The sequence below is a fragment of the Octodon degus genome, unplaced genomic scaffold (assembly GCF_000260255.1).
Source record: "Octodon degus isolate 3935 unplaced genomic scaffold, OctDeg1.0 scaffold00051, whole genome shotgun sequence".
In the NCBI taxonomy this organism is placed as follows: domain Eukaryota; kingdom Metazoa; phylum Chordata; class Mammalia; order Rodentia; family Octodontidae; genus Octodon; species Octodon degus.
The window spans coordinates 2298675-2307324 of record NW_004524627.1 but is presented as its reverse complement, the minus strand read 5'-3'; the positions used below and the strand labels follow the sequence as shown (position 1 = coordinate 2307324).

The 8650-nt window shown below is 34.0% G+C and overlaps 1 long non-coding RNA gene across 2 annotated transcripts in view; it reads right to left on the bottom strand.

The window, feature by feature from the left end:
• The window catches only part of LOC111817204, a 20903-nt gene extending 12616 nt beyond the window's left edge, over positions 1 to 8287 (bottom strand). For both annotated transcript variants that reach the window (XR_002821454.1, XR_002821455.1), the window contains exon 1: positions 7672 to 8287. This is a non-coding gene — a long non-coding RNA (uncharacterized LOC111817204). The remainder of the gene's footprint in view (positions 1 to 7671) is intronic.
• Positions 8288 to 8650: the final 363 nt, after the last annotated feature.

Sequence of the window (8650 nt, the reverse complement as noted above, 5' to 3'; positions counted from 1 at the left end):
ATATATATAATTGAGAAACAAATAGCAATGAGACAGTTTATTATGATAAAAAATATATTGCCATTAAACCCTCTCAATATTGTCCCCTTTATTTCACTGCTCTTGGCACTTTCTTAGGGAGTTCTGGAAGATCTCAGTAATTTTCTTGAAATGACATGGCTGACTTGATACCTGTAATGGATTCAAAATGTTCGGACTTCATGATCATTTTTACATTGGGGAACAGCCAGAGCTCACATGGTGCCAGCTTTTGTGAATAAAGTGGGTGAGGACACACTATGCTGTTTTTACAAGCCTGCCTTTCTGTTGGATGCCACTGGGCAGCAGCACTTAGTGTATTAAGATCATCTCACAAAGATGGTCACATAAGAAAACTTTCAGATTTGCTTCAGAAAGTGGTAAGGAAAATGAGGTGAGTGGCAATGTCCTTCACATATCTGAGCAACACAAACATTCACTGTAGTTTTCAACTATGCCTCATATATTTGTCAAACTAATTTTGAAGTCTCTAATTTAGATACCTTTAAAGAACAACATCTATTATAGCCATTTTTTTTAAATCTTGCTTTCCCTTTCTCCTCTTTTTCCCTGCCTTATTTCTTCTTTTGAACTCCTTTTTCCTATTAAAAATTAGAACAAATAGTCCTCTAAGAATCATGAGAGTCTGGTGAATGACCCTCAAATTCTTAAAGATACTAAATAAATTTAAGTAAAATGTGAAACTATCTTTAAAGCTGAAAAAATTGTCCAAAGTGTAAAAAAAAAAAAAAAAAAAGCCAGTGTAGGCGGATGGACAGAAAGTGTGCTTTTAAGCGGTGATGGTACTGAATAAAACAAATGTCCTAGTGAAGGAAGAAAGAAGTTCATCACTGTTGTCCTTGGCAAATGTTTCCCATTTCCTAAAAGGACAAGGACATGCAATAACACAATAAAGGTGACGAATTTGTCTTAAAAGGCAAAAACTGAAACACAGCACCCATTGAGTCTGTTCAATTATCTTAAAACAGGAATATTCTATAAATCAATAAATTATAATAAGAGCATAATATTTAAAGCTCCCTCATGTTTCCTTCCACTCCAACACACACAGGAACCTAAACGTCCAGTCTTTTCCTTTCTGATGCTTCATGTTCTTGATGTTTCTTCCCAAATGTGTGATCTCTACCTGCCTGTATTCCTTCATTCACTCTCTGCCTCTTTGAGGTGCTCTTGAAACACACAGGAAAGCCAGCTCTGGGTGTGCTGCGTTCCCTTCAGACTGCGACTGAAACCTGACAGCCGCAGAGCCTGTTCAGCACTCATGCCCTCCACGCCTCACTCAGGCGGGCGCAGCTCTCCTGAGCTCTGCACCTACTGCCTTTGCCACTTGATTGCTTCAATCCCAAATGTTAGGCAAGACTATTCAAGTACTGATTTTGAGAAGTGCTGGTCCCAAGTGTACTTTTCTAAAGATTGGCTTTTGTGAAATGACTACGGTAGTCCTTTACTATATCATTAGTACTGTGACCTTAAGCATCTTAAACTAAAATACTCCCCACAAAAAAAGACCCAATTACCATTGTGAAGGAAAACAAAACTCACCCTAATTTGATTATTCTGAGATAATTATTCACCATTTTCACAATTTCCTTTATACTTTCATGACTGTACTTATCTTGCTAGGTGAGAAATTTTTATTTAAAGTGAATGCTCTGTAATTGTTTGATTACATTAAAATCCAACTGTAGTTTTCACTGGAATTTATAAAAAATTGATTTCTCAAAACTATTCAGTCTTCTGATCTAGGAACAGGGTATTTCTATTTTATAATTTCTACTTTGAAGGTCCTACATGATGCTGCTAGAATTGTTACTGTTTCTTATAGCCTTTGTGAAATCTTTGCTTTCATTTTATGTTCACTGTTATTAATAAACAGCAAAGAGCTTTCTATGTAAAGAATAAATGGCAAAACAAATGTAATATACTCACACACCATATAAACTCGTCTTTTATCTTAAATTCTTCAGTTGATTTTAGGGTAATTTAAGCATCTAACATATCTTTGGTACACATTAATACTTACAAGTAATTATGTACAGCATGAGGTTTCAAGTTAGTTTCTCAAGTAATTTTTAAGTTTTTTTTTATAACTAAGAGAAAAAAATTCTTTAATCTCATATTGATCTCGTGTGCTGTATTCATCACTGAATTTCACACTCTATTCTAAAATTTCCACATGAATTCCAAAAATTTTATATATAAATCATAACTGTAATTCATGTTTGTAACATTAAAAACATGAAAGTACGAAATATTTGTATTATAAAGATTTGACACTCTTATTTTTTACTATTATGTATTTGGTACAGGGTCTCATTATGTACCTCACACTCAATAGTGATATTGTTTCAGCCTCCCTGGCACTGGGATTAGAAGTGTGCACCACCACACCTGGTCTTGGAAGGCGGGTTGCATGTGGAGCGGCCAGCACAAAATGTGGTATCAGGATAGAACCTGGGTCCTTGTGCTTGTCAGGTGCTAAACTGCTGAGCTATCTCTGCAGCTCCTCTTACTAAGTTATCGTATGTATATATTGGTAGGATAGCATTGCATCTTTTGTTTCATTATAAAATATGGTATTTTCTGTTTTATGGATAGTTTAAGAACAACTGTTCTTATTAGAAACATTTTTATTATAGAAGTGTCACATTGTAATTTTCTGGTCTACTGTGTCAAAAATTGAAGTGTTAAAATCTCCCAGTGAATTTTTTTTCTTAATTTTTGATAACTTCTTCTACTTATAACAGTTGTTCTCTAATAGGCAAATAAAATGAACCATAATATATGATGCATTAGTTTTGCTACTATGAATACTTGACTGTTTTTGCACTGTATCAATAAACATTTGCCTATCATTTTTGCTCAGTTCTTTTATTTTCTCTGTTCTTTGAGAAGTGAATTTCATTTTCCACAGCTCTCTAGATGTATAACTGGTCTAGAAGGACACAGGTATTTAGAGTATATGAGCTGATACTTTAACCTCTGACTTCACACCTCTGGAGCTTTCCCAGGCCCTATGTAATGCCTGCCTGCAGCCTTTCGCCACTCTTCGGACATTCACTGATCTGCTATTGTAGCTTTGTATTTGCTCAAATTCTATTATGAATGCAATGAAACACTTTCTAAGAATTAGCATAATTATTTTGAGATTTATCCATGCTGTTGTAACAACAGTTCTTTATACTGTTCATAGTATTCTAGTGTGTACGCATTTCCTTGTTGATGAAGATATGGATTGTTCCCAGTTTCTGGCTGCTACAACACTGGCAGTTAACTGGTGTTTTATGTACACAGATGCTTTTCTTCCTCGTGGGTAAATGTCCAGGACTCAAAAGGCTGCAGTGTGCAGCAGCTCTTCAGTAACTTTAACCGTCAAACTGCGTTCTAAAGTGGTTTTACCATTTTAGATCCTACCAGAAATGAGTACATGAATTCCTCTGTATTTTCATTCATGGTTGGTATAATCAATATCACCAAATTTAGTCATTCTAATAGTACAGTCCTATGTCACTGTGCTTTTAACGTTCATTTTTCTAGTGACGAATAAATCTATCTTTTTATGTGTTTGTCAATACTCTTTCTCCTCTGGAGAAGCAACTGTTCCAGTCTTCTATAATTTTTAATTGAACGCTGTCTGCTCAATTTGGAAAGCTCTTTATGTATTCTTCCAACTTTAGTAAAAGGTTTAATATGAGGTTAATGTTGCTTTTTATCCAGTGATTTGGAATTCATAGAATTATGCTGAAACATAAAGTAATGAATTTTTACGTTAGAAAAATAGTTCAATTATCTTTTACAATTCATTTTTGATACAATTTTATCTAATGCAAGGTATATTGCAAAATTTTCTTCCTTGTGCAATTTTTTAGTGTAAGTTGTAGAGTTATGCAATATTAAGTTTTTGTTTACTGAAATTCTTAAATGCTCTTACTGAAATTTTAAAATATATTGTTTTCATGGTTTTTAAAGTTAGTTACTTTATTCACAACCATGTTTAAATCTTCAGTATTTCAGTGGTATCAATACTCATTGAGCTCAAAGGGCCTACTTGCTTTTTGAATCCTTATATTAATCACAAGTTCATTAAAGTATAGTTTTGAATAACTCCTTTTTCGTAGAAAAGTGTAAGGATGATACATAGTAAGGGCACAAGAAATCAAAGCTGCCACACATGAAATACATACAGAATATTAAGGTCACTACAATTACCTTAAAACTCTCAAGTGTCCCCTCATTATGGGTTCAGTTACTTAAAAGTTTGGCCATACAGATTTAACACAACTCTTCTCTCCGTTTTTACCAAATGAGTTTCTTTTCCCTCTAGGCTACATTCTTTTTTTTAAATGTAGCTTTGAAATTTAATGATTTCATGAGGGTGTATCTTGGACCTAACTTCTTACACTTGCATAATCTATAATATTTTGAGCCATTTTATCCTACCATTTCAAGATTGTTTTTATTATAGAAAAACATTCTTTTACATTTCTATTACTGCTTTTAGTGTCTGATTCTTTTCCTCAAGAATGTCAATTCCTTTTGATTAACTTTTTTTTCTTACTTAAAGAGAATGCAAAATGGTAAAAAGAAAAACGAAAAAATATTAGAAATAATACAGAACTTCACATTTTATTGTCTTTCCTGTTCTGAAGTTTTTATTTTCCCTCAGGAATGTCTGGATATTCTCAAATTTTCTCTACCAGCCTTTAATTTCCTATTCATTGTTCTGGTTAAATCAATTCATATATAATTTTTAACTTTCCTTCTGTAATGCCTCATTCAGTCATCTGCTAGTCCTACTTCCCATCTTAGTAACAGCTCTTTTATTTTTCTGTGCTTCTTGTATGATTTTTTTGCATAAATTTTGTTGAAAGGAAAAACACATTAAACTTTCAAGTTTGACTCTCACTTTTGTGAACCTATAGGGCAGTACAGCATCACAGTGCAATTAATAAACTGGTGAATAGTGAACTGACATTTAGGGTATTCGTGTAGATCTTTGGACAAATCTTTTGCAGGGCTTCAATAGTAGCATAGAATAATTTCTGATATGGCCAGCCAAATAGCTCAGCAGATTAAAGTGTCTGCAAGCAGGCATAGGGGTCAGGGGTTTGATCCCTGGGCCTGCTGTGCTGGCCCTGTTCCCAGGGCAAGCTCAGACAGCTATCAAGACTGGGCAGGATGATGCATGCCTGTAATCCCAGAGACCCTGAACCAGTTTCTTCCCTAAAAATACAGGGAAAAACAACAAAAAAAGAATTTCTGATGTCATGGACCTTTATTATCAACCTTCAGTTCTAGAAGATTGATTTATATCACTAAAGAAATGTGCGAGTCCCTGTCCAAGAATTTACACCACTACTTTCAGTCTTTTATACTCCTGTTTTCTCTGTGGCACAGTCCTTCTAAGGGGTAATAGGATTCCAGGTTCATTGTGACTTACACTTGCTGGTATAGGAAGAAAAGTGGGAATAATCCAAGGCTTTCTTGACAAGAGACATGTGAAACCCAAATGTATTTCCTCAATTTCCTTAAACCCTTCCAGAAAGTTCTCCACTTAATTTTTGAACTTCTGTAGCTACAAACATTATGAATTCCAAAGCATAGGAGGTGTTCCCTAGAAGCTTCAGTTCAGATCAAGTAATGAATGGGGCTAAAATTAAAAAGTAAAACACTGTAACCAATACTCTCCAAAGTGTGGAAAGCAGGGCCTGGTGAGATAGCTCAGTGGTCTAAAGCTCCTGCTTAGGCAAGTGTGCAGGGATCATGGTTCAATCAATGGCACCACATGCTGTACCAGTCCCACCCCCCAAAAAAAGTGGAAAGCGAAGTTCATTAAGGAGCAACTAAAATCATTTCACTCAAATAAAAGGCTAGAAGGGAATTCAATAAAGTGAGAGGGAAATTCTATTATTTCTCATTGAGAATAAAGGTGGAAGAGATTTGTTTAGGAAGTTTTTTTTTTTAATCACTATAATATACTTTATAATGATGAGGCTTTTGAAGCAACTTTTAAATATTCATGCAACTGTCTTAAATAACTGAAAAATAGAGTGAGATCATTCTATTTGTGTGTCTGCCTGTCTAAGGGCTAATACGACCTTAGGTAAACTGGGACTCCAGTTTTTCATTATTTGTTTTGGTGAAGAGTACAGTATAATGTCTGTTATTTCTTTGCAAATTTGGTGTAATATGTCTTTAGTGTAACAGAAGCTGTTCATATAGGCTTTGTGATACTTCTCTTTTTCTTAGAATAAAATATTATTGAAATAATAATTAAATATTAAAAATCAAGGTTACTGTTGGAATGCATTTTTAAAAAGTTATGATTAGTGTCTAGTTCTATTCTGTCCTTTACATGTTCCAAATACATAGCTGTTACCCAAGGTGCTGGCTTCCCTTGCTGGAGAGCTTTCCTTGATCAGGTTGATCTGAAAATGTCTTTCTGGACAATCTAAAATTTTATATAGTTACTCTTTTGTTAGAAGTTGCAGAAAAAATGAGTAAGGGTAGACTGCTCCTAATACTTTCTCAAGATGGATGTGAATATAACTGAAACAAACTATTCCAACTCTAATTTTGTTACTGAGATATTACTAAAGCTTATGCGGATACAGTACAGTGACACAGTCTCTCAGATTCAATATTCAAATAGAATTAACATAAACTCAGAATAGAAAACTTTTAAACATCTTATTTTTTTATTATTTGATATCTAACAACCCAAGGCAGGATAACTTGCAGTTTCTGTATATTTCACTGCCATATAATCATATCAGTCCAAAAATGTTAAGTTTTGGAGGTAACTCTTCTTGTAGCTAGTTATAGATTGCTTTCTATAAAGTAAAATTACACTTGGGAAAATACACCTTCCAATTTAGTATTAAATCTGGGCAAAAAAGTTCTAAATGATGTTATAAAATGTCCAGAATAACAGCCATGTATATTTGGAACGGAAGACCATAAGATACATTACTGTAGTAATGTAATGTTCCCTTCTAACTCCTTTTTTACTGTGCTCTGAAGAATGATGAAAAATGTTAGAAGTGGGATAAAAGAGAAAGATGCTTATATTTGTGAAAATCACTACTAGTTTTCTTTCTTCAGTAAGGCTTGAATTTAGTCCAATGCCACAGCAGATGCTAATTAGTGTATACTTCTAATATTAGAGCATTAAGATTTTGGCTATGTGTTTGTTTTTCCTAGACCCTAAAAAGATACTACCTGGAAAAAGGTTTCCACTATTAGTAGCACTTTCTCAGTCTGCAATAAGGTTACCTAAATTTGAGTTATAATATCCAGAACTAAAGAAGCAATAACTTCATAAGGCTTGGCTGGCATACAGGAAGGAAGTAAGCACTGTTAATTCTTCATACCTGCTTGAAATCAGGGGCTATGTCTTTCTTCTTTTATCTACTAACATCTAGCCCAGGGCAAACTTGAATTATATGCCAAATAATTATGTACACTGGAACTAAGATGACCCTTTTATATGATTAATATTGACTGACATGAGTGAAATATGGAATAAAGTCATCAAGGCAAATTATGCCTTTTTTCTTCATTTTCAGGAAGAGTATGATAACACCCCCACCTCCCACCTCCCAAGCCAAAGGGGTAAAGTAATACAGATACCTTGGACTTTGAAGAGTGCTCAGGCACTTTCTTGGAAGTGCTGTTCTTGGTAGTACTTGGAGACTTTAAGCAACAGTTGATTTGTCCTTAAGTTAACCCTATTTCACATTCTAAACCAGGGCCAGAAAGTTTTTCCTCTTTGGATCTTCTGTTCTTCAAGGGAAAAACTAGCTGGAAAAAAACTTTGTGAGACTGAAACGCACATGTAAAATATATTTTCTATATTCCACAATTTGCTTACATTAGGTAGTTACACTATTTTAAAGCCAAAAACAGCAACACACAGTTAAATGGTTTTTATCAATAACACAAAAATGTTAACATTTAACTAAAATTTGCATCTCAGTTTTCCTCATCTTTTTCATGTTATGTCATCTTTTTCACAAAAGATTTATGGAGCTCTTTGGAAGACACCATTTAATATACAGGGAAGGCTGTACACAATGCGTTCTGCAAATAGAATGTAGGATAATTGATAAAAATTGCTGACTTTTAAGTTAGAATATACCTCAATGCCAATGATAGGACACAGGAATGAAGCAAAACTATTACCCCAAGTCTTTTGAAAAAGTAAAAATTGATGTAAACTTGTGGTAATGTCAGGTTTTAATATTTCTTATAAAACTCAGTACTTGTAATAATGAAGATTTAAAAAGCTATTTTAAAATTTAAGATTATCTGAGCTAATACAAAATTTAAACAATTTTAAGATAAGCTAGAACAGAAATTTGAATAGGGCATGTTTGATAGAGCTAAGTACTACAAACACACTTCACAAATTGTACTCCCTAAGCGCTAAGCAATTGTTTCTTCTATTTCATGTACGGGATCACTCTTTTAGGTTATTTGTCCTTTCATAAGATAAATTAAAAAAATATGTTGAAGATAGAAATATTTTTTCCCTGAGAAGTCATAGAGCAAAAATGTAGTTACACTGAGGGCCAGCTAGACAGCTCAGTGCACTAAAGCACCTGCTTAG